The following is a 22,063-nucleotide window of genomic DNA, read 5'->3' as shown; positions in this document are numbered from 1 at the left end:
AGATGACAAAAGTGTCATCTACGTACCTCTTCCATAAGGTCGGGTGTAGAGTGGCAGTCTAGATGGCGTCAGTCTCAAATTTCTCCATGAAAATGTTGGCTACAACCGGAGATAGGGGGGAGCCCATTGGGGTGCCCTCAGTTTGCTTGTAGAAAGTTCCATTCCAGGTGAAGTATGTATTGGTTAAGCAGTGTCTCACCAGGGGGGGTACCCCAGTATTCAGTCCTTGATGAACCAAGTCTTCAATGATTGGGATGGTGTCAGGTACAGGAACTTTGGTGAATAAGGAAACCACATCAAAACTGACAAGCAGGTCGTCTGGGGACAGGGAAATCCCCTTGATTGTCGATACCAGGTCGGTAGAGTTTAGTACCGCAGAGGTGGTTTTTCCAGTGAAAGGCCGTAGGATTTCAGACAAAAAACGAGCCAGTTTGTAGGTGGGGGAGTTGATAGTAGAGACAATGGAACGAATAGGTGTATCTTCTTTATGTATCTTTGGTAAGCCGTATAATCTTGGTGGCCTGGCTGCAGAAGGTTTCAATGAGAACTGTTTGGTCTGATCAATTAATGCGGTTGAAGCAGAAATGATGTTGTTGGTTTTAGTGACGAGGCTGTTGGTGGGGTCTCTTTTTATTTTTGTATAGCTGCCATCGTTGAGTAGTTCTTGAATTTTGTTGTTGTATTCTATTTTGTCCATGATGACAGTGGCATTGCCTTTGTCGCCTGAGAGGATAACAATGTCATCCCTCTTTTTCAATTGAGCTAATTCAAAACGCTCATCTTTGCTGATGTTGCTAGCAGGCATCTTAGCGTTTTTGAGGGTTGCAAAGATTTCAGATCTTGCTACGTCTGCAGCGATGTGACTGGTATGTGTCTAGGTGTGACTGCAAAGTTAAGTCTTTTAGCAAAGATGAGCGTTTTGAATTAGCTCAATTGAGAGATGATCCTGTATGAAAGAAGCCGGAGTATAAAGTCGCGTTGCTGGTAGGGGCTCGCCACCACAATCACCGCCACCGTCATCAGGCACGACATTGTCTCCCGACAAGACGTGCATCACTGAGCCGCGTAGCTCTTTTTCAGAAGCGACCTGGCTATGACAAACGATAGCTCAACGAAGTGGCTTATCATCAAATGGAAATTTATAGCAGCCGAATACTCAAAACGCCTGATGTTGATTTTAAACATGGAGGGAATAACTGGAGGACCTGGAGAAAAATCCACGCGACCATGGGGAGAACATGCAAACTCCAAATATACAGCAGGCATCAGGTTCAGGATCGCACCCACGGCTCCTGTATACTAGGCGAGGTAGTTAACATCTCGCCACGGCAGCGCTCCATTATTGCGAGTTTAATGTGCCCGGGAGACCTATGTTGAACTTCTTTCACACCGTACATAGCCAACCTGGCTAGTTGGAGGTGCAGAGGAAGGACAACAAACTAAACGCAACAAGCATTTCTAAAGAAATGAGTTTCCAATCTAGATTTAAAAGCGCATAGCTCCCAGTGTGTTCCTAATATCGGATGGAAGAGACCCACAGAGACCCAGAGACTCATATAGAACCACAGAGACCCATACTCATGTATGTATGTTGGACTTCTTTGGCACCATACGTAGACAGACCGTGCTAATCGGAGGTGCCGGTGGGGGGGAAGGACGGGGAATCTCCGCACGCGCGTGCACGATAGTTACCCTCGGCGTGTTTTAACTCATCTCTCTCGTGGCGAGAGCAGGTGTCGAATAACCTCCGGTACCTGTTCCCTGTGCCCAAGGAGGACAGCCGGCGCATCATCATGCTCGCCAAAGACGACGACTACATCTCGTTCAGGTGCGCTGCCGCCGCGCACGTCTCGGTCGTCGTCGTCCGCTGTCCATCGCCGATGGGTCTCCCGCAGCGTTCTTCATTGTGTAATGCGGGTGTAAACGGCCCTCCGGAGGTGCCGTCATGAGGGGAGGAGTTAGGTCACGTGGGGGGGTGAGGGGTTGAGTATAGAAGGAGGGGAACCGGAAGAGGATGGGGAGTGACGGGGAACCAGGAACAGAGAGAGGCCACGAAGGGCGAAGCGGAGGGTGGCGAGATCGCCACGAACACGGGGGAGCGAGGATCGGCACCGTTGGCCAGCGGTGACCGACCCGAAGCAGCGAGGAGGCTGCAGTCAGCAGCGGGGCTGCACAGAGAGTCAGCAGCGGGGCTACATACAGAGTCAGCAGCGGGTCTGCATACGGTAGCAGCCAGAGGGTCTGCACATAGGGGTAGCAGCGGGAGTCTGCATAGAGGTAGCAGCGAGTCTGCAGGGAGGAGGTTACAGTAGATGAAGCAGAGAGTCAGAGGGATGAAGAAGCTATAATAGCAGTGAATAGCCGGGGGCTACAAATACAGAGTTATAACAGAGTGCCGTGTGGGTGAAGACGAGAACCCAATAAAAGACACGAAGACAGAAGGAAGTGTCCGAGTCCCTTTTATTACACTGGAGTCAGAAGTGAAACGGCATGGCGAAACAACTGAGGAAAAAGAATATTCCATCCCCGGCGTCGGCTTCATCTTCGGACGACGACGATCTTCCTCCTGAGGTCGGCTTCACTTCGGCGGAGGGAGAGATCCGTGAGGGCCCGGGCGTCGAGGAGGTGGCCCCTTCGTCCGACCCATCTGCGTTGAAGGACGAAGATTTAAGATGGATCCGGATGGCGGAGCAACTGGCAACCCTAAAAACCGTCATCACAGACTTGTGTGACCTTGTCACGCCAAGGGCGGCGTTGGAAGGTGATGGTGGTGATCGGCAGGAGCCCGGGTCGTCTTCGATGGCGCCGCCATCGGCCACGCGGCGTGAAGACGCCATCTTGGGCGTGGCGCACCACGGAAGGCGGGAAGCCGCCATTTTGGGGCCGCCGCGAGGATCGTCCGCCATTTTGGCGACACAGCGTTGCGACGCCTTGCTGAACTTACCGCCGGAAGAGTCAGCGACGGACGGAAGCAAGCCAAGGAGTCGCAGTCGTCACCTTACAACCGTCAAAGAGTTCTCCATCGGGGGCGATTGGAGTGCGTTCGCCTGCAGATTTTTGGCGGCGGTACGTACGGCAAGGTGGACGGACGCTGAGGCACTGGAGGTGCTCCCGACTCTTCTTGATGATGAGTCCGTACGTTTTTTTCGCTCTATAAAAGCTGCGAAGAAGAAAATTCTGCGAGGGGTGTTCGAGGAAATGGCGGACGCGTACGAGCCACCGGATGACGCCCATCGCCGATTCGTGCAGCGGCAACGCGCACCTGAGGAGTCACCTGTAGCGTACAGGGGCGCTGTGTTGGAACTCGCTATGGCCGCTTACCCGGAGACGGAGCCTGACCTGCTGGAACCACTCATCTTGGGGAAGATGTTGGAGTTGTCCCGAGATCTCGGCATTCCCATGCAGGCGTGCGGTCACGAAAAACTCACGTCCCGGACCGCGGCCAAGTGTTTGGACGCCCAGTTCAATCTCCGCCGCTGGAAACAGGTGACGGCGTGGACGGGCGGTCCTGTCGTCGATGGGGGGGCCGTAGGGTGGGACCCTACGAAGGCCGTGTACGTGCCGGATGCGACCGGCCCAAAGGAGTTGTCGGCCGCCTCCACTCCGTGGCCGGCTCGAAGCGGGCCAGGGCCGCGGGCTCCGCCGCCGGCGCGGCCGCGTCGGGACGGGGTGCCCGCTGCGCGCCGCCCCGACGTCGACTGCTTCCGCTGCGGCCGTCGGGGCCACTATGCCAGGGACTGCTGGGCCCGGGTTCCGGGGCCGCCCCAGCAAGAGGCCTCGACAGCGGACGCCCCAAAGAAAGACCCTCCGGCACAGGCAAGTCGGTGCGCACCAGACACCCGGCAAGGCCTGACACCTCACTCATCGCCGTTGTTATGCGACGCGGATGTTGTAAAATACGGGAAGCCAGTATCTGAGCCTTGTCGCTCGATAACGCAGTGGCGTAAGCTGGCTCGGCGGGTTGTCGCGGCCGCTACCGGTTCGTCCACTGTACCTGGGTCCATCCAAGGGGTGGACGTACGTATTTTGGTGGATTCCGGTGCGTCCGCGACCATTATTTCGGATGTGATATTCCATCTTTTGAACATCCCACCGGGGGCCGTGAGGCCGGCTTACGCTTCCTGCATCGCTGCGAACGGGGGTAGTATGGGCATCGTGGGACAGGTGGACGCTAACATTTCTATCGGGGGTGTCTCGGCCTCGGGCGTTGTGTTGATTTCGAGGTCCCTGGCGGTTCCTTGCCTGTTGGGTACGGATTTTTTGGCTAAGATGCCCATTCTAATTAGAATCAATGAAAATTGCATAGAACTACCGGGGGGCCGGAAATTGGAATTTTTACAGTCCGCCTGGGGGCGACCGGCTCCTGTCGCCCAGGTGCAGGCGCTATCGGAAGTTTCGGTTGATATTCCACCTGGCTCTCAGATGCTCATTCCCTTACGATACCGGAAGCCGGTTCCGGGTCGGCAGGGTGCTTTTGGGATTTTGCTGTCGCCGTCCGCCGCGGTTACGGGCGGCTTAGCGCTGGTAGGGGTGCAAACTATTGTCCGTCCAGATCAGCGCCCGTTTTTGCAGGTGTTAAATGCGAGTGCTGAAAGCGTGTGTGTGCCAGCTGGTACCGTTGTGGCACATGCCACTACGGCGTTTACGGCCCAGAGTGACCTGCCGGACGGGGGGCTTGTGGGTGGTGTTTCACACGATGGAGGGGTTGATGATCGTTGGATCGCCGAATTATGTGGGGAAAATTCGGCCCTTTCCACCGAGCAGCGTTGTGCGATTCATAAATTATTATCGAGCTATTCCGATGTGTTTAGCTCGGACGATTTGGACTTGGGACGCACCTCGCTTCTCTCTCATCATATCGACACGGGGGACGCTGCCCCTATCCGGTTGAACTCGCGTCGGATGAGTCCGGCTGAGCGTGAGCATGTTCGAGGGGCAGTGGAAGACATGTTGAAAGCGGATATTATATCTCCGTCTAATAGCCCATGGGGCGCGCCTGTTGTGTTGGTTAAAAAGAAGGATGGTAAATTGCGATTTTGTGTGGATTTCCGGAAGCTGAATAAAGTGTCGGTGGCAGATGCGTATCCCCTGCCGCGTATGGACGATTCTCTCGACGCCTTGTCAGGGGCTAAGTTTTTTTCAACGCTAGATCTCTCTTCGGGCTTCTGGCAGCTCCCCCTTGACGAGCCCTCGCGAGAAAAGACAGCTTTCCGTACGCCGCAGGGGTTATTCCAATTTAACTGTCTTCCGATGGGGTTGAATGCTGCCCCTGCCACTTTTCAGAGGTTGATGGAGTTGGTGTTGACGGGGTTGCAGTGGGAGACATGTCTCATTTATTTAGATGATATTATAGTCTTCAGCCGCACATTTGATGAGCATTTACTGCGGTTGGAGGCTGTATTCGCCAGAATGCGTTCTGCTAATTTGAAATTCAAGCCTAAGAAATGTCATTTACTGCAACGCTCCGTTCGATACTTGGGACATATTGTTAGTGCGGACGGGGTGGCCACGGATCCAGAGAAAACTGCTTGTGTCCGGGATTGGGCAACCCCGGCCACGGTGGGTGATGTGCGTCGGTTTTTGGGGTTCGCCTCATATTATCGGAGGTTTGTTCCGAATTTCGCTACTATCGCCAGGCCTTTGCATCTCCTTACTGGGAAGGGGCATAAATTTGTGTGGGGACCGCCGGAGGAGGCGGCGTTTCGGAGCCTGCGCGATTTACTGGCTACTGCGCCGACGTTGGATTATCCGGATTTTGAACATCCCTTCATTCTGGATACTGATGCGAGTGACACTGGTATTGGGGCGGTGTTGTCCCAGTCAAAAGGTGGTGTTGAGCGTGTGGTGGCGTATGGGAGTCGAGTTTTGTCTCCCGCGGAAACCCGTTACTGCGTCACTCGCAGGGAACTTTTGGCTATTGTGTTTTTTCTCCGCCAATTTCGACCGTATCTGTACGGTCGGTCGTTTATTGTCCGCACGGACCATGCGGCCTTACAGTACGCTCTTAAGATGGACCAGCCATCCGGACAATTGGCGAGATGGCTGGACACGTTGCAAGAATTTTCCTTCCAAATTCACCATCGGAAGGGTGTGCGTCACGCTAACGCGGACGCACTGTCCAGGTTGCCGCAACAATCCCCTTGTACGTGTGCGTCGGGGACGCATAGGTGTGGACCGACTCAGCCCCCCCCTCAGCCTGTCGCGCTGGCGGTGGATGTTCTCGAAACTCCGCTTACACCGGGACCGGTTGATGGGGGACCGGCTGACGGGATTTTGCGTCTTCCGAGGTCTGTGTGGATTCGGGAGCAAATGTTGGACGATTCTTTGGTGTCGTTACGAAAACGAACGGAGAAGGCGGGTAAGGAACTCGGTGCGGGTGGTATTTCGGAAACTGCTCTCCGAGATGGGTTACTGATGTGGAGGGAAGGGATACAGGAACACTGGCGTCTCGTTGTGCCTGCGTCATTGCGGTACGAGTTGATTAGATATTTGCACTGTGACACACTTTTACACCTGGGGGTGCAGAAAACCCTATTGACGCTGCAACGAGACTATTATTGGCACGGCATGACGACGGATGTCGTCGGTCACGTTCGCGCGTGTCCCGATTGTGCCCGCCGTAAACCACCTAAACATCCATATGTTCCGCCGATACAATCGATTCAAGTATCTCGGGTTAATGAGCTGGTGGCGTTAGATATTTTGGGACCCTTTCCGCCATCCGCTAAGGGAAATAAGTATTTACTGGTGGGGGTGGAGTACCTCTCTCGCTGGCCGATGGCCTGGCCTTTGCCTGACCAGTCAGCGGCGTCTATCACTGACGCCTTTCTATTTGGGTATGTAATGGACAAGGGGGCGCCGGAGAGGCTCCTTACAGATCAGGGGCGTAACTTTTCGTCCAAATTGTTGGGGGAGGTGTGTGCGGCTTTGGGAACTAAAAAGATACGGACGTCCCCCTACCACCCACAAACGGATGGGATGGTGGAACGGTTGAATCGGACTCTGTCCGCCATGCTGTGCCATACAGTCGGGGAAAATCAATCTGATTGGGATTTGCATATCCCTGGGGTGCTTTCGGCGTATCGCATGACGCCGCACGCGGCTACTGGATACTCGCCGTTCTTCCTTATGTACGGCCGTGAGAATGTGCCGCCGATTAATGAGCAGTTGGGAACCGGTGCGAGGGGGCCTGTTAAGCCTCTTCCTGAGTATATTCAGGACAACGTTCGCCGTGTCACTGAGGCGAGGGAAAGAGCCCGCATGGCTACAGCCAAAGCTCAGGCCAGGAATGAGCGGTGTGCCCGACGTTCGAAGGGGGAGTGCCCCTGGAAAAAGGGGGACCTGGCCTGGCTTCATTGCCCACAGGTGCGGCCAGGTACCTCTCCTAAATTACACAAACCGTGGCAAGGTCCGGTCCGCCTCATTGAGGTTCCCAACCCACAGTCGGCGCGTGTTCAGGTTGGTTCGCGGCGCTGGTTCGTGCATACATCCCGGTTGAAGCCATACATTGCCCCGCGGCCGGATGCGTCATCTCCCGAAGTTGCCTTGCCGGGGTCTGTTGCTGCCGACTCGCCCTTGCCTGTGTCTGCTGACCTTGCGAAAGCGCCTGTCGTACCCTTCACAGACAAGCCGGCCGTGACAGCGCAGGGAGGACGTTCCGCTCGTGGGATGCCGACCGGTGCCGCGGAACCCACGGGACCTGCAGCTCTTCCTATCCCTCCGCGGACGCGAGTACGGGATGTCTCTGGACGCGAGCGGGACACTGGCGGGCCTCCAATGGCGACGGAAGAACTTGCGCCCGTCGCCCCTAAAACCCTTCCACGTTCCCGCTCGGCGGGTGGGCTGCCGACCGTCCGGGACGGCCCGGCTACCCGTACTCGCTCGAAATCCCTCACGTTTCGTTAGATTGTGTTGTGTTGTGTTCATTGTTATATTGTTCTTGCATGCTTCGTGTCTTTTTACGTGTTGGCCCTTTACACCCGCATTGCTTTTCAGGTTGCAATTCAGCCGAGGTCGGCTGGATTTTCTTTATGGGGGAGGGTGATGTAATGCGGGTGTAAACGGCCCTCCGGAGGTGCCGTCATGAGGGGAGGAGTTAGGTCACGTGGGGGGGTGAGGGGTTGAGTATAGAAGGAGGGGAACCGGAAGAGGATGGGGAGTGACGGGGAACCAGGAACAGAGAGAGGCCACGAAGGGCGAAGCGGAGGGTGGCGAGATCGCCACGAACACGGGGGAGCGAGGATCGGCACCGTTGGCCAGCGGTGACCGACCCGAAGCAGCGAGGAGGCTGCAGTCAGCAGCGGGGCTGCACAGAGAGTCAGCAGCGGGGCTGCATACAGAGTCAGCAGCGGGTCTGCATACGGTAGCAGCCAGAGGGTCTGCACATAGGGGTAGCAGTGGGAGTCTGCATAGAGGTAGCAGCGAGTCTGCAGGGAGGAGGTTACAGTAGATGAAGCAGAGAGTCAGAGGGAAGAAGAAGCTATAATAGCAGTGAATAGCCGGGGGCTACAAATACAGAGTTATAACAGAGTGCCGTGTGGGTGAAGACGAGAACCCAATAAAAGACACGAAGACAGAAGGAAGTGTCCGAGTCCCTTTTATTACAATTGCAAGGCCCACCACGAGCCACTTGGGGGCCCTGGTGGCCTTGAGTGCAGACCCCGACGTGCGGCCCCGACAATGCACATATGTGAAACTAAACTATTTTGATGTTGCGATGTGATTTGACCCAACTAGGTAATTTGCGGGTTGTTTTACAAACACTGTAAATTTCACCGTAATGCCGGCATGCCACGGTGGTGAGATGACGACTTCGCCAGGTATACAGGAGATCATAGGTTCGATCCCGACCCCGACGCCTGTATATTCGGAGTTTGCATGTTCTCCCCCTGGTCGCATGGATTTTTCTCCGGGTCCTCCGGGTTTTTCTCTCCACATTTAAAAACTTGAATTTAGAGTATTTGGCTGCTATACATTATTATGTGAAAAGAGATACATAGCTCAGTGGTAAAATAAAAAGTTTCGTTTTACTTGAGTTTTCGAGCATGGGCACAGAGTTTTTATTTAATGCCATCTCTGAAGCTGACGGCGCGTAATGTTCATTTGTTTATGCATCCGCAGTTTTTAACAGGGCGGCCGCTGGCCTCTAACTGGCAAACGTCTGCTAGGACGCATAATGAGAGTCCAGGGAGGATGATGGACTGAATGTAAGTCTAGCGTTGGGCCGCACGGCCCGCAGGTGACTTGCAGAGCGGGTCGGAACTTGAGTCGGTGGGGTCGCTGCTCTGGTCGCATTCGCTGTGCCGTGACCTGACCCGCATTCCCCCACCCCCGATGCGATGTGTAAATTTAAAGATGACCGGGCGTAATGCTGGCCACCCACACCCACCCCTTCGTGTGCCGTGCTGGCTTTCCTACGTGCTAATAAGCGAACAGCGCTTTTCCCACACGGTCTGTTAAAGGCTACATGGGGGGGGGATCTTTGCCTTCGTGTGTCACGCAGTCTACGAGATTAAACTGGGCACGCTGGACAACGCGGCCACCGCCGAGGTGGAGTGGCCCTGGAAACCGTACATGAACACGGCGAAGAAGCGTAAGTTCCCGAGCGTGGATTGAGGGGGGGGGCGATTCCCCCCTCCTCCCAACACCGTGGGCATGGGGGGGGGTGTTTGTCCCTGAAAACCCGGAGTTGGAGTCAAACCTCGCGGCGCTCTCCGCCGAGGCTCGAGGCGTTGAGGAGAGGTCGCCGTGTGGATAGGGCAGTGCGTGAATTGCTGTTCCAACCCTCGTCACACACGCGCATCATACGCGTCACACACACATTGCGGATGTACATTTATCAAACACAAACATGCACATCTTCGCATGCGTCGCACACAGACGCACACAATTGCACAAAAAGACAAAAGTACCCCGTATCGCCTTTAACAGATTTCTGGGGCAAGTGCTGTTAGCGGGTAGCACCTATGATGGCCGGCATGGCACAGAAGTGGGTGGGTGGCCAGCCCCACGTCTGGCTGCCTTTGTCTCCCCAGGTTTGCGATGTTATACACACCACACCACGTACTCGGATGGCTGAGTTCGTAGGGCGCTAACCGCTGCACCACCGCTCCCCAAACGGTGTACACAAACATACACGCGTACACAAAACGAAAAATTAACATTTATTTAAATAAGAAAAAAAGAAAATACCAAGTCAGGCAGATGGAGAAAGTGGCGTGTCGTTGTGCATGTGTAGATATGAAAAACTGCCATAAGTAAATAATATTTTTGGGAAGTCTTAAGCACCTTGCGTCACATCTCGACCATTTGAATGGACACCCCCCCCTCCTCTGTGGCACAAAATAAACTAACAAAACTAATCTATTTGTATTTTAGCAGGTAAGGCCCACTGCTATGCAGCTCTATTCCAGACGCGACCTGGCCACAAATGAAATACCCATGAATTGGCTTGTTACGCAGAAATTTATAGCAGCCAAATACTCTTAAACACATGTTTCTGAATGTGGAGGGAAAAACCGAAGGACCCAGAGAAAAATCCATGCGGCCACGGGGAGAACAAGACGCTTCTCATCCGTGAAGCACTTCACTTTAATGAGGCGCTGCTGGTGGAGATCGTCTCTGAGGCACTTCTCCTCTGTGCGGCACTCCACCCTGGCAAGGCGCTGCATTTCAAAGAGGTGCTCCTCTACCACGAGGCGTTTCTCCGTGGCAAGGTCCTTCTCCTCCTTGAGACGCTTCACCCCGCTGAAGTCCTTCACCTCCCCAAATATCCTCTGTTCAAGCAAAGATGACCACAGGAATATTCAAACATGCACATGCAAAACATTCCTACCCTCATAATCAACGTTTTTGTGTTAGATCGCGTTATTTATAAATGTGTCGTAACCTTCCACCACCCGACACGGCCAATCATCAAAAAAGTGTCACGTTGACAAAAGACAAATAGTTCACTACTTTAGCCCACCGGTGTGTTGAAGCGTGAAACCACAACATTTACAAAAAAAAAACTGGAAATGTTGTGGATTCACACTTCAACACACCGGTGGGCTAAAGTAGTGAACTATTTGTCTTTTGTCAACGCGACACTTTTTTGCTGATTGGCCGTGTCGGGTGGTGGAAGGTTACGACACATTTATAAATAACGTGATATAACACAAAAACGTTGATTATGAATAATACTGGTCGCGAAAGCCTCCGTGTTAAAAATTCATACCAACAGGCACGCAAACATAGACGTGCACATAAACACAAATACATACTCACACATCTATGTACAGATGCAGACATCCACATTCACTCATTCAAGCTTTCTTAGCACACACATGAATATACACTATCACCTGATGTTAACATAACACCTTATCCATCAATACTTTTATCACATTTATTTAATTCTGTCTTCATTGGTAATAAATTACCACTTCAAGTGCTTGCATGAGTGGGATGGTGGAGAGATGGTGTTGTTATTTGGAGAGGTCAAGTAGTGGAATCTTCGAGAGATGGTGTCTTATGATGGTATAGTGAGGGAAAAAAGTATTTGATCCCCTGCTGATTTTGTACATTTGCCCACAGGCAAAGAAATGATCAGTCTATAATTTTAATTGTAGGTTTATTTGAACAGTGAGAGACAGAACAACAAAATCCAGAAAAACGCATGTCAAAAATGTTATGAATTGATTTGCATTTTAATTAGGGAAATAAGTATTTGACCCCTCTGCAAAACATGACTTAGTACTTGGTGGCAAAACCCTTGTTGGCAATCACAGAGGTCGGACGTTTCTTGTAGTTGGCCACCAGGTTTGCACACATCTCAGGAGGGATTTTGTCCCACTCCTCTTTGCAGATCTTCTCCAAGTCATTAAGGTTTCGAGGCTGACGTTTGGCAACTCGAACCTTCAGCTCCTTCCACAGATTTTCTATGGGATTAAGGTCTGGAGACTGGCTAGGCCACTCCAGGACCTTAATGTGCTTCTTCTTGACCCACTCCTTTGTTGCCTTGGCCGTGTGTTTTTGGTCATTGTCATGCTGGAATACCCATCCACGACCCATTTTCAATGCCCTGGCTGAGGGAAGGAGGTTCTGACCCAAGATTTGACGGTAGATGATCCCTTACATCGTCCCTTTGATGCAGTGAAGTTGTCCTGTCCCCTTAGCAGAAAAACACCCCCAAAGCATAATGTTTCCACCTCCATGTTTGACAGTGGGGATGGTGTTCTTGCGGTCATAGGCAGCATTCCTCATCCACACACGGCGAGTTGAGTTGATGCCAAACAGCTCCATTTTGGTCTCATCTGACCACAATACTTTCACCCAGTTGTCCTCTGAATCATTCAGATGTTCATTGGCAAACTTCAGACGGGCATGTATATGTGCTTTCTTGAGCAGGGGGACCTTGCGGGCGCTGCAGGATTTCAGTCCTTCATGGCGTAGTGTGTTACCAACTGTTTTCTTGGTGACTATGGTCCCAGCTGCCTTGAGATCATTGACGAGATCCTCTCGTGTAGTTCTGAGTTCGTAGGGCGCTAACCGCTGGGGGTCAAATACTTATTTCCCTCATTAAAATGCAAATCAATTTAAAACATTTTTGACATGCGTTTTTCTGGATTTTTGTTGTTATTCTGTCTCACTCTTCAAATAAACCTACCATTAAAATTATAGACTGATCATTTATTTGTCAGTGGGCAAACGCACAAAATCAGCAGGGGATCAAATACTTTTTTCCCTCATTGTAGAGACACGATGAGGCTCTATGATGGTGCATTTAATTGGCCGTGGTGGTGTGGTGTCATGAGAAAGGTAATGTGGAGAGATGGTGTAGTGATATTTTGATGGTGTGCTAGTTTTGGAGAAAATGTTGTGTGTTTGGCCCCCACAGACCCCACACCTTTGGGGAGTGATGCTTGTAGCAACTTTGGCCTGGGAAAGGGTCCACCTTATCCATGTCCCTGCACGTGGTCGACTGGCACGACGATTCCTGGAATACAAAGAACAAAATTAATTCAAATGACGAGTAATGAATTAGAGAACGAAGGACGTGGAGTTTCACAGAAATAATTTTAAGATCGCTGTAATTGCCTCTTACCACACAATAGGACCTGCTATTGATAAATATTCATCACATGGCAGTAAAACTTTACAAGTCATGTTTAGCTTGAGACCCCAGTTTAAACAAAAATGGCTGATACTCAGATCTGAACCCATCCTCTCAGCCACACTCGCTCATTACGTCTTCCCATCACCACCAAGCCATGTCTACTAAAAGTAATTGATCAAGGAGCTTCCTTCTCTGCATATAAGCAATGTGATGCAGGTATCTGGGACTTACCCTCAGTCATCCAAGATCTCAGCCCACTTGATTTGGCTGTCCATGTTGTTGGGAAGGAGTAGATTCTGTTTGAAGTTGGATGGCCTGGGGAGGTTGGAACAACGCTCAGATTTTGCAACCTTTTGACTTACTCATCCTCTCAATTATTACATATTTGACCACTCACTGTACCAATTAAATAAATTTCATGCCTGTTGCTTTACAAGCTATTCACTCGCTCGTTTGCCCAATCATGCATGCGTCCGATCACTCATTCATCCACATGAACATGTTCATTCCACCTGCATTAAACATCATCGCCAGACTTAATGATATTTAATCTCTAATCCAGATATGCATGTTAATGTACAGACCATTTGTATTAATCGAATGCTTGATAAAGCTCCCCCCCCCCCATGCCTTGTACGCCATTAGGGTCATATGACCATACTTAAAAATATTTGTTATAACCCGAGCATGACTTCGCAGGTTATTTGATGTCCGAAATACCATCCATGTGGCTGTGCCTTCAGATTGGAGACAACTATGGCAGCAGCGAGTGTCTGAACATGAAGGCAGACTCCTCCCCAATGTTGAATAACATTCAGTACATGTAATGTAGGGCACAATTGTGCCAGCAATCAGAACACAATCATTGTAGACATGTTATTCATATTCTAAGAGATTTAAAAAGGTTTGTTATGCATGTTTTAAATGCTGACTAACTTGGGATCTAAACAATGACAGTAACAGCAACATATCAGGGCTTGCCAAGATACTTAACTAACAGTCCTTGTTTCAGTTTCATTAATACTGGTTGGAACCTTCTGGCTACACCAGCCCACAGGGGATTATTATGTCCGTCCGTTGTGCAGGGAGGGCCTGGGTGGGGAGGGTGGGGAGGGGCTGGGTGGGGAGGGTGGGGAGTGGCTGGGTGGGGGGTGGGAGGGGTGGGGCTGGGTGGGGAGGGGCTGGTCACCCCGTGGTGCCCTGATAAAACTCAACGTTTAACCTACTCATGCCAGCTTGTGCCCGCCCTCACAGTCGGCCATATTTGCAGAATACACCACACCGCCGTTGACCCTGGCCATTGACCGAGCAACCCAACGTTCCTACCAGCTCCCTCTGCAGGAATGTGTTGTTTTATAACCCTGTGAGCCATGCGGATCTTGACTCGGGTGCAACCGCAAAAAAAAAAAGCAAGAAACATCGCAACAGAAAAATCCTGGATAAAACAGCAAAGTCTTCCAGAATAAACACCAGATTCCAACGCCATGTGCAAAAATCCAAGTGGGATGCAAGTCCAACAATAACAACCATAAGACAATGTAGATTAAAGTTATCAGGCTAACTCTGTACTACAACAAACATGGCTAAACAAAACGTTTTCAAAATCACCAAAATAAGGCTATAAAAACAATGTAACAGTGATCATAGGAACTTTGATTCAAATTTAACAATAAACGATACACGTAACATGTACGACCAAACTTTGCAGCTGTAGTTGGTTACATGAGTCACTCCACAACAGCAGGAGTATCAGTAGCAGAATATACATTTTTCAATGCACCTTTAAAAATCAGCACACTCTAATCAAAAATCAAGATCGTAGAGTTCTGCCCTTACTAGTACGGTACATTTCATTAAAGCGTGTTTAAAAAAAAGTATTTTTAAATATTACTTATTTCTATCGATGTTCCAAAATCCGACCTTTTCAAGCGGTGTTTCTTCATCTCGTGTACATTCGCTCACTTCCCAGGCACATTTCTTTAGAACGACTCATTCTTTCAGAACTGCCTTCTGCGTTTAGTTTGTTATCCTGCCCCCGCACCTCCTCCGATTAACACGGTTGGCTACGTATGGTGGGAAAGAAGTTAAAGGTACGTAAAGCACGCTTGCAACGTTTAAAGGAGTCTGCGCTTTAATCTTGTGTCTTGTAACCAATCCGTGCGTACGGTGCTGGTAAACGTCGTGTTCAACAGACGTTTACATATCGGGTGTATCTGCATATACCTTGGCACCACGGCGAGTCTGATACGCACTCCCCCTGCAACAGGTAGACAGACTGTGGCATAATTGTGGATTTTCAGGAGGGCCTATAATAGCACCCCATCAACACTGATTGCCATAAAGATGTCAGGAGCAGTAAACAACCTCTATGAGTGCAGTCTGACAAGGTATGATCATCAAACTGCCAGTGCCAACTGTTTCTGCTTGGTCAGAGAGTGGTGCAATTATTCCCTTTAGAATTCCAGATCATGCTCTTGGGTTAGGTTTAGTCTGACCTTAATCCAGATGCAAATGTGCACCAACTATATAGTCAGTCAGGCAGTTATTTTGGGTAACGGCCATTTAGCTAAGCATGTATTTTTCAATGGTGACCTACAGCAGCAATAAACAAATGATTTTACAAATGTGCCCCATGGTTTTCGTTGTCTGTTTACAGATGTCTGTGCACGAGATCGCCCTAAGTGTTGAGTGTGGGGGGCAGGGGTTGTCATCGCCCGGCGAACTCTTGAGCGCGCACACGCGGTACCCAAAAACCGAACACTTTGCCAGGAGCATGGCCCAGCCACGCGAGACTAAGTGCCGCTTGTACAACAGAGCGGCGTGGTAGCCGGCGAAGAAGGCTTCACGAGCACTAATTACGTAATAATAATACCGTGCGGTAATAATTGTGCTCTACTAAATTTCAGAATGATGTAAAGAATGTTTTGTGGGGGTTGTTTTCTTCGAGCGGCAGGATAAAGTGTGGGTTACTCCAACCTATTCCAAGGCGTCTTGCAAGCTTGGAAGAGCTCACCAAAAAATACCCTCTAGAACAGCACTCTAGAGCTATTTCTAGCAGAGGCCCTTTCACCAGCAGTGGCACAAATAATTGCAGGGGCTGTACCATTACCTTGTATTACAGTTACCACGGTAGCGAAATGTTAACTACCTCGACTGGTATACACGAAGTCGTGGATTCGATCTCGACCCTGACATCAGCATATTTGGAGTTTGCATGTTCTTCCCGTGGTCGCGTGGATTTTTCTAGGGATCCCCCGGTTTTTCCCTCCACATTTAGAATATAAACATGCGTTCGGAGTATTTGTCTGCGAAAAATTTCCAGGCGATAAGTCACTTCGTTTTTGCTATCATTCGTGGCCAGATCGCTTCTAAAAGAGAGCTATATAGCTCAGTGGGCCTTCCTTGGTAAATAACAAAAAAGTTTAGTAATTATTTCACGGCTATTATACGACAATCAAGCTAAGACAATGTCCCCATGTTCATGCGAGCACTGGGGCGTCACCCATCTCCATTAGTGGTAATTCCAGAGAGACTTTCCACAGGACAACCACCGATTCATTATTCCACAACACAACAGTCGTATATTTTGTAATAATTGCACACTCCGGGTGGAGTATTACAGCGATACCAGTGTTTGTCTATGGAAATTTTCCGATTTACAATAAAGTGGAATGGTGGCGCAGTGCATTCACGTACAACTGAACCTCGAAGAGTTGCTTTTCATAGCTTATGTGACGGAAGACGTTTGATACCCAGCCCGAGGTTTAACATTCGCGATGCGGCGACACCTGAGCCAGCCTTGGCTCCCCTTCATCAACCTGCAATGACCAGTGTAGTGAGGGCCTAGTCAAACAACAACCATAACAAACATGTTGTGGGGAAGCCTTCAATCAGCAGTGAATTGGACAATAATTTTGGTATGCCCCCCCCCCAACCAAACCTCAAGACTTCGCAAAAACTACCCAACATGGCAATCAAATTTTTCTTCACGTTAAATCTTTTTCTTTTCTTCCAAACTTGCAACTGAACAAAAAAATATCGGAATGAGAAGACAGTTTAGAACATACTGATTGTCCATGAACATTTTCAGTCGCATTTTGTTACCTAGGTCAAAGTTTATACGTAATCGATTATCGATACCATCGTTCACATGTCCCTCCTGTTAGGACGAGCCCTATGTACGACAAAATACTGCTGTGATTGACAGGATGACTCGCGTCTAGACAAATTAAGTTTCTCTTCATGCACACTGCTGTGTGTAGAATGATGTAAACGCCGAGCACACGTTTTGTACGGGAACTACGTTGAAAGGGCCATCAGATGTGACAGTGGTTCTCATTGCCACAACGTAAAATGTTAAACTCATAAACATCAAAGCAGCTGGCTCCTAGATCTCTGAAAACAACAATGCGTGTCACCGGTCTTTGGCAACCGTGTTGTTAAAACTGTGCATGATGGTCGTGCACACTCCAAGGGTGAATAATGTTAACAAATGTATGAATTTCTATACGACTTTCCACTATGAGTGCTGGTACTAAAGAGATGTTTGTTGTAGACACAAAGGAAGGAACGATTTTCTACGAATTGTGGTTAAAAAAAGTGCATGCATGGCAATTCAGATTGGTTAATTTTCCAGTGGCCGTGAGTTGCAATGAAAATATGACTGTTGTTACAGCAACAGTGTGTGATGGATATCAACAGTATATCTATTTTATGTTTTGCGTGACTTGTTATATCAGTCTTAATTTGGAGCTTTCGTGACTGAGTTCGTGGTGAGGATGTGAGTCCGTGTTGTGAGTTTGTGGTGAGGATGGGGGTTCGTGGTTAGAATGGTGGGTTCCTGGTTGGGGGATGTGGGAAAGTGGTGAGGATGTGAGTTAGTGTTGTGACTCTCTACACCATCTCCACCCCCCCCCCACCTACCCACAGCTTTCCACACAGAGACCTTGGGGACTGCTGCATGAGAGAAGCCACTCTGAGTATCAACACCATGGAGGTACGCATGGGCCCCTACGCTCGACTTATGAACACCACCAGCACTCACCAACACCACCCACACTTACGAACACCACCCACACTTACGAACACCACCCACACTTACGAACACCACCCTCACTTACGAACACCACCAGCACTTATGAACAACGCGAGATGTAGTGAGTGTTAACTACCTCGCCTGTTACGCAGGTCGTGGGCTCGATCCTGACCCTGACGATGCCTTCTGCTGTATATTTGCAGTCTGCGTTTCTGTCCCCGTGGTGGTCACCGCGTAGATTCTTTTCAGGGTCCTCCATATTTTCCCCTACATGTTGAGAATCGGCGTCACGCACTTCGAGCAATTGACTGCCGCTATGAATGTCCACGTGATGAAGATGATGTTATCAGCCCACTTTATTCGGCTATCAGCTGAGAGGGCCAAGTGGCTTCTGGTCTACATGGGTCTATGGGTCTCTGTGGATCTATGGGTCTCTGTGGGTCTGCTGATGACGACGACGACGACGACGATGATGATGGTGATGACAATGGCGATGATGATGACGATGTTGATGATGATGATGATGATGACGATGCGCTGCTGTGGTGCTGGTGCTTCTCTCTCCACAGAGCGGAGCCGGAGGGGAAGCTCCCATCGCCATCGTCGTCATCGTCGCTCACCTACACTCCCCACCTACACAACCGACACCACCCATACCACCCACACCACCCACACTCACCACACCACCCACACTCACCACCCACATACACCACTCACTCACCACACACACCACACTCACCACCCACACTCACCACCCACAATCACCACACCACCCACACCACCCACACTCACCACCCAATGGACTAGAGCCTGCTTAGCCACGTGCATGTGTGAAGAGTTAGGATAGAGATAAAAAAATATTATAATGTAATAATGTGTACATATATATCTAGACCATTGTTTGTTTATCGATTGTTGTTGTTAATAAATAAGCTGACTCAACAGAACTTTGCAATTGTGTTTGTTGTGGCGAGTTGCTGCTGCCTGGGTCTCAGGTGACTTTGGTCCAGATGTTGACTACCTCGCCTGGTACACAAGAGGTTGTGGATTCGATCCTGACCCTGATGAGATATTAACTACCTCGCCTGGTACATAGGAGGTCGTGGGTTCGATCCCAACCCTGTCGATGCCTGCTGCTGCTGTATATTTGGAGTCTGCCCAACTCCGTGTCTCATCAGCAGAAGCAAGAGACAAGCTCTGCTTGAACCAATGATGGTGAACTGCCCAGATGTTTGTCGTCAGATGCACCTAGCCTGGCACAGCAGTCAACCCATGGCACCTGCTGGGTCTGTCCCGTGGCCTCCTCCTGCACCTAGCCTGGCACAGCAGTCAACCCATGGCACCTGCTGGGTCTGTCCCGTGACCTCCTGCCAGCAGCGACCCATCGACACTTCACGTGGCCTCAGAGTGCATGCACCTAGCCTGGCATAAGTGCCGTGGTGACGTCACAAGTGGGGTGGGGCACGTGTCTGAGTTACAATTAATGAGTTCTGCACGGGCCGTCATGGACAGAGCTTACCTAACCTATCCGCACTACAAATTGCAATCACCTTCACCGGCTAGTCCCATAGTCTCCGACGTTACCCGTCCCCACATTCCCCAGGTCGCTTAAGAAACAACGCTTATCCGCACTACGCATTACAATCGCACTTGCCGGCCACTCCCATAGGCTCACACTTTACCCACCTTCCACATTCCCTACATGACATAAGCCTCCCTACCGATCCGCACTACGCATTACAATCGCACTCGCCGGACAATCCCATAGAGCTCCCACCATCTCCCATTTTACGCGCCCACCACATTCCCCAGTTCGCTTAAGAAACCACGCTAATCCATAGAGACACACAGAGACCCATTGTGATACATAGAGACCCATAAAGACACACAGAGACCCATAGAGACACATAAAAACCAATAGTCACACATAGAAACCGAAAGAGATACATAGAGACCGATAGAAACACACAGAGATCCAGAGATACACAGAGACCCATAGAGATAAACAGAGACCCATAGTGATACATAGAGACCCATAGGGACACACAGAGACCCAAAGTGATACGTAGAGACCCATAGATATACATAGAGATCGATAGAGATATATAGAAACCCATAGAGATACATATAGATACATAGTGATACATAGAGACCCATAGATATACATAGATACCGATAGAGACACACAGATCAAGGATAACACAGAGACACCCAGAAACCCATAGAGACACACAGAGACCCATAAAGATACATAGAGACCCATAAAGACACACAAAGATCCAGAGACACACAGAGACCCATAGAGATATATAGAAACCCATAGAGATACATAGAAATACAAAGTGACCCATAGAGACACACAGAGACCAATAGTGATACATAGAGACCCATACAGATACGGAGAGACCCACAGAGATACATAAGGACCCATAGAGACAGAGACCTATAGTAATACATACAGACTCATAGAGATACATAGAAAACCATATAAATACACAGAGAATCGTAAAGACAAAGACCCATAGAAATACACAAAGACCCATAGAGACACACAGATCCATAGATATACATAGAGATCCACAGACAAGCAGAGACACACACAGAGACCCACAGAGATACATAGAGACCCAAATACTAAAGATTTTAAATGTTACCAGGTAAGGAGCTATGTAGCGCTGGCTATTACAAATGATAGCTCAACCAAGTGGCTGATAGCATTATCATCGTGTGGAAATGTAAAGACACCCACAGAGACTCAGATTCACCACACAGAGACCCACAGACTCACCACACAGAGACCCACAGACTCACCACACAGAGACCCACAGACTCACCACACAGAGACCCACAGACTCATCACACAGAGACCCACAGACTCACCACACAGAGACCCACAGACTCACCACACAGAGACCCACAGACTCACCACACAGAGACCCACAGACTCATCACACAGAGACCCACAGACTCATCACACAGAGACCCACAGACTCATCACACAGAGACCCACAGACTCACCACACAGAGACCCACAGACTCACCACACAGAGACCCACAGACTCATCACACAGAGACCCACAGACTCACCACACAGAGACCCACAGACTCACCACACAGAGACCCACAGACTCACCACACAGAGACCCACAGACTCACCACACAGAGACCCACAGACTCACCACACAGAGACACACAGACTCACCACACAGAGACCCACAGACTCATCACACAGAGACACACAGACTCACCAAACAGAGACCCACAGACTCATCACACAGAGACCCACAGACTCATCACACAGAGACCCACAGACTCATCACACAGAGACCCACAGACTCATCACACAGAGACCCACAGACTCATCACACAGAGACCCACAGACTCACCTCACACAGACACACACAGAGACCCACAGACTCACCTCACACAGACACACACGGAGACTCACAGACTCACCTCACACAGAGCCCCGTGTCGGCATCTTCAGGCTGAGTCGACCACGAGGAGGCCCAGACAGGGTTCAGATTTTTCCCGCCATCGCCGCCATTCGCCCTGACCGGAAGCGGAAGTAGAAGCTGGGGGTGGAGGTCGCCCCAAGAGGAGGGGCGGGGGGCGGCTTCCGGGGGCGTGGTCGCGCACTGGCACGTCACTCGGAGGGCGTGGCTAAAGGGGGCGTGGTCAAGTCCCTCGAGCTGTGACATCACCGGTGACGTCGCAATCACCACGTGCTTCCTCAGAGTTCGAGACGGGCGTGAAGGAGACGGCAGCTTCTTAAACTTCAGCTGCTTCAGCTTCATCATCGTCGCCTTTCGAACAACTTCTGCTGAAGCCATCCGAGCGAAACTTTTGACGAGGTGAGTTTTGTGGGTTCATGGTGAGTGTGTGGGTCCGTGTTGTGGGTTCGTGGTGAGTGTGTGGGTCCGTGTTGTGGG

At 50.3% G+C, this 22,063-nt stretch overlaps 1 long non-coding RNA gene across 2 annotated transcripts; it reads right to left on the bottom strand.

The window, feature by feature from the left end:
* Positions 1 to 10,418: 10,418 nt before the first annotated feature.
* Positions 10,419 to 21,686, bottom strand: LOC133356715 (uncharacterized). Of its 2 annotated transcripts, none has more exons than XR_009756885.1 (4): positions 21,588 to 21,686; positions 13,328 to 13,411; positions 12,887 to 12,976; positions 10,419 to 10,775 (listed from the first exon to the last, which is right to left on the bottom strand). It is a non-coding gene; the product is annotated as an uncharacterized LOC133356715 (long non-coding RNA). The 2 variants fall into 2 exon arrangements; XR_009756884.1 differs by lacking the exon at positions 21,588 to 21,686 and adding an exon at positions 14,323 to 14,462.
* Between the last annotated feature and the right edge of the window lie 377 nt (positions 21,687 to 22,063).

Source organism: Lethenteron reissneri, chromosome 55, assembly GCF_015708825.2.
Source record: "Lethenteron reissneri isolate LAM-NWPU_2019-01 chromosome 55, ASM1570882v1, whole genome shotgun sequence".
NCBI lineage: Eukaryota > Metazoa > Chordata > Hyperoartia > Petromyzontiformes > Petromyzontidae > Lethenteron > Lethenteron reissneri.
This window is presented reverse-complemented; position numbering and strand designations above follow the sequence as displayed.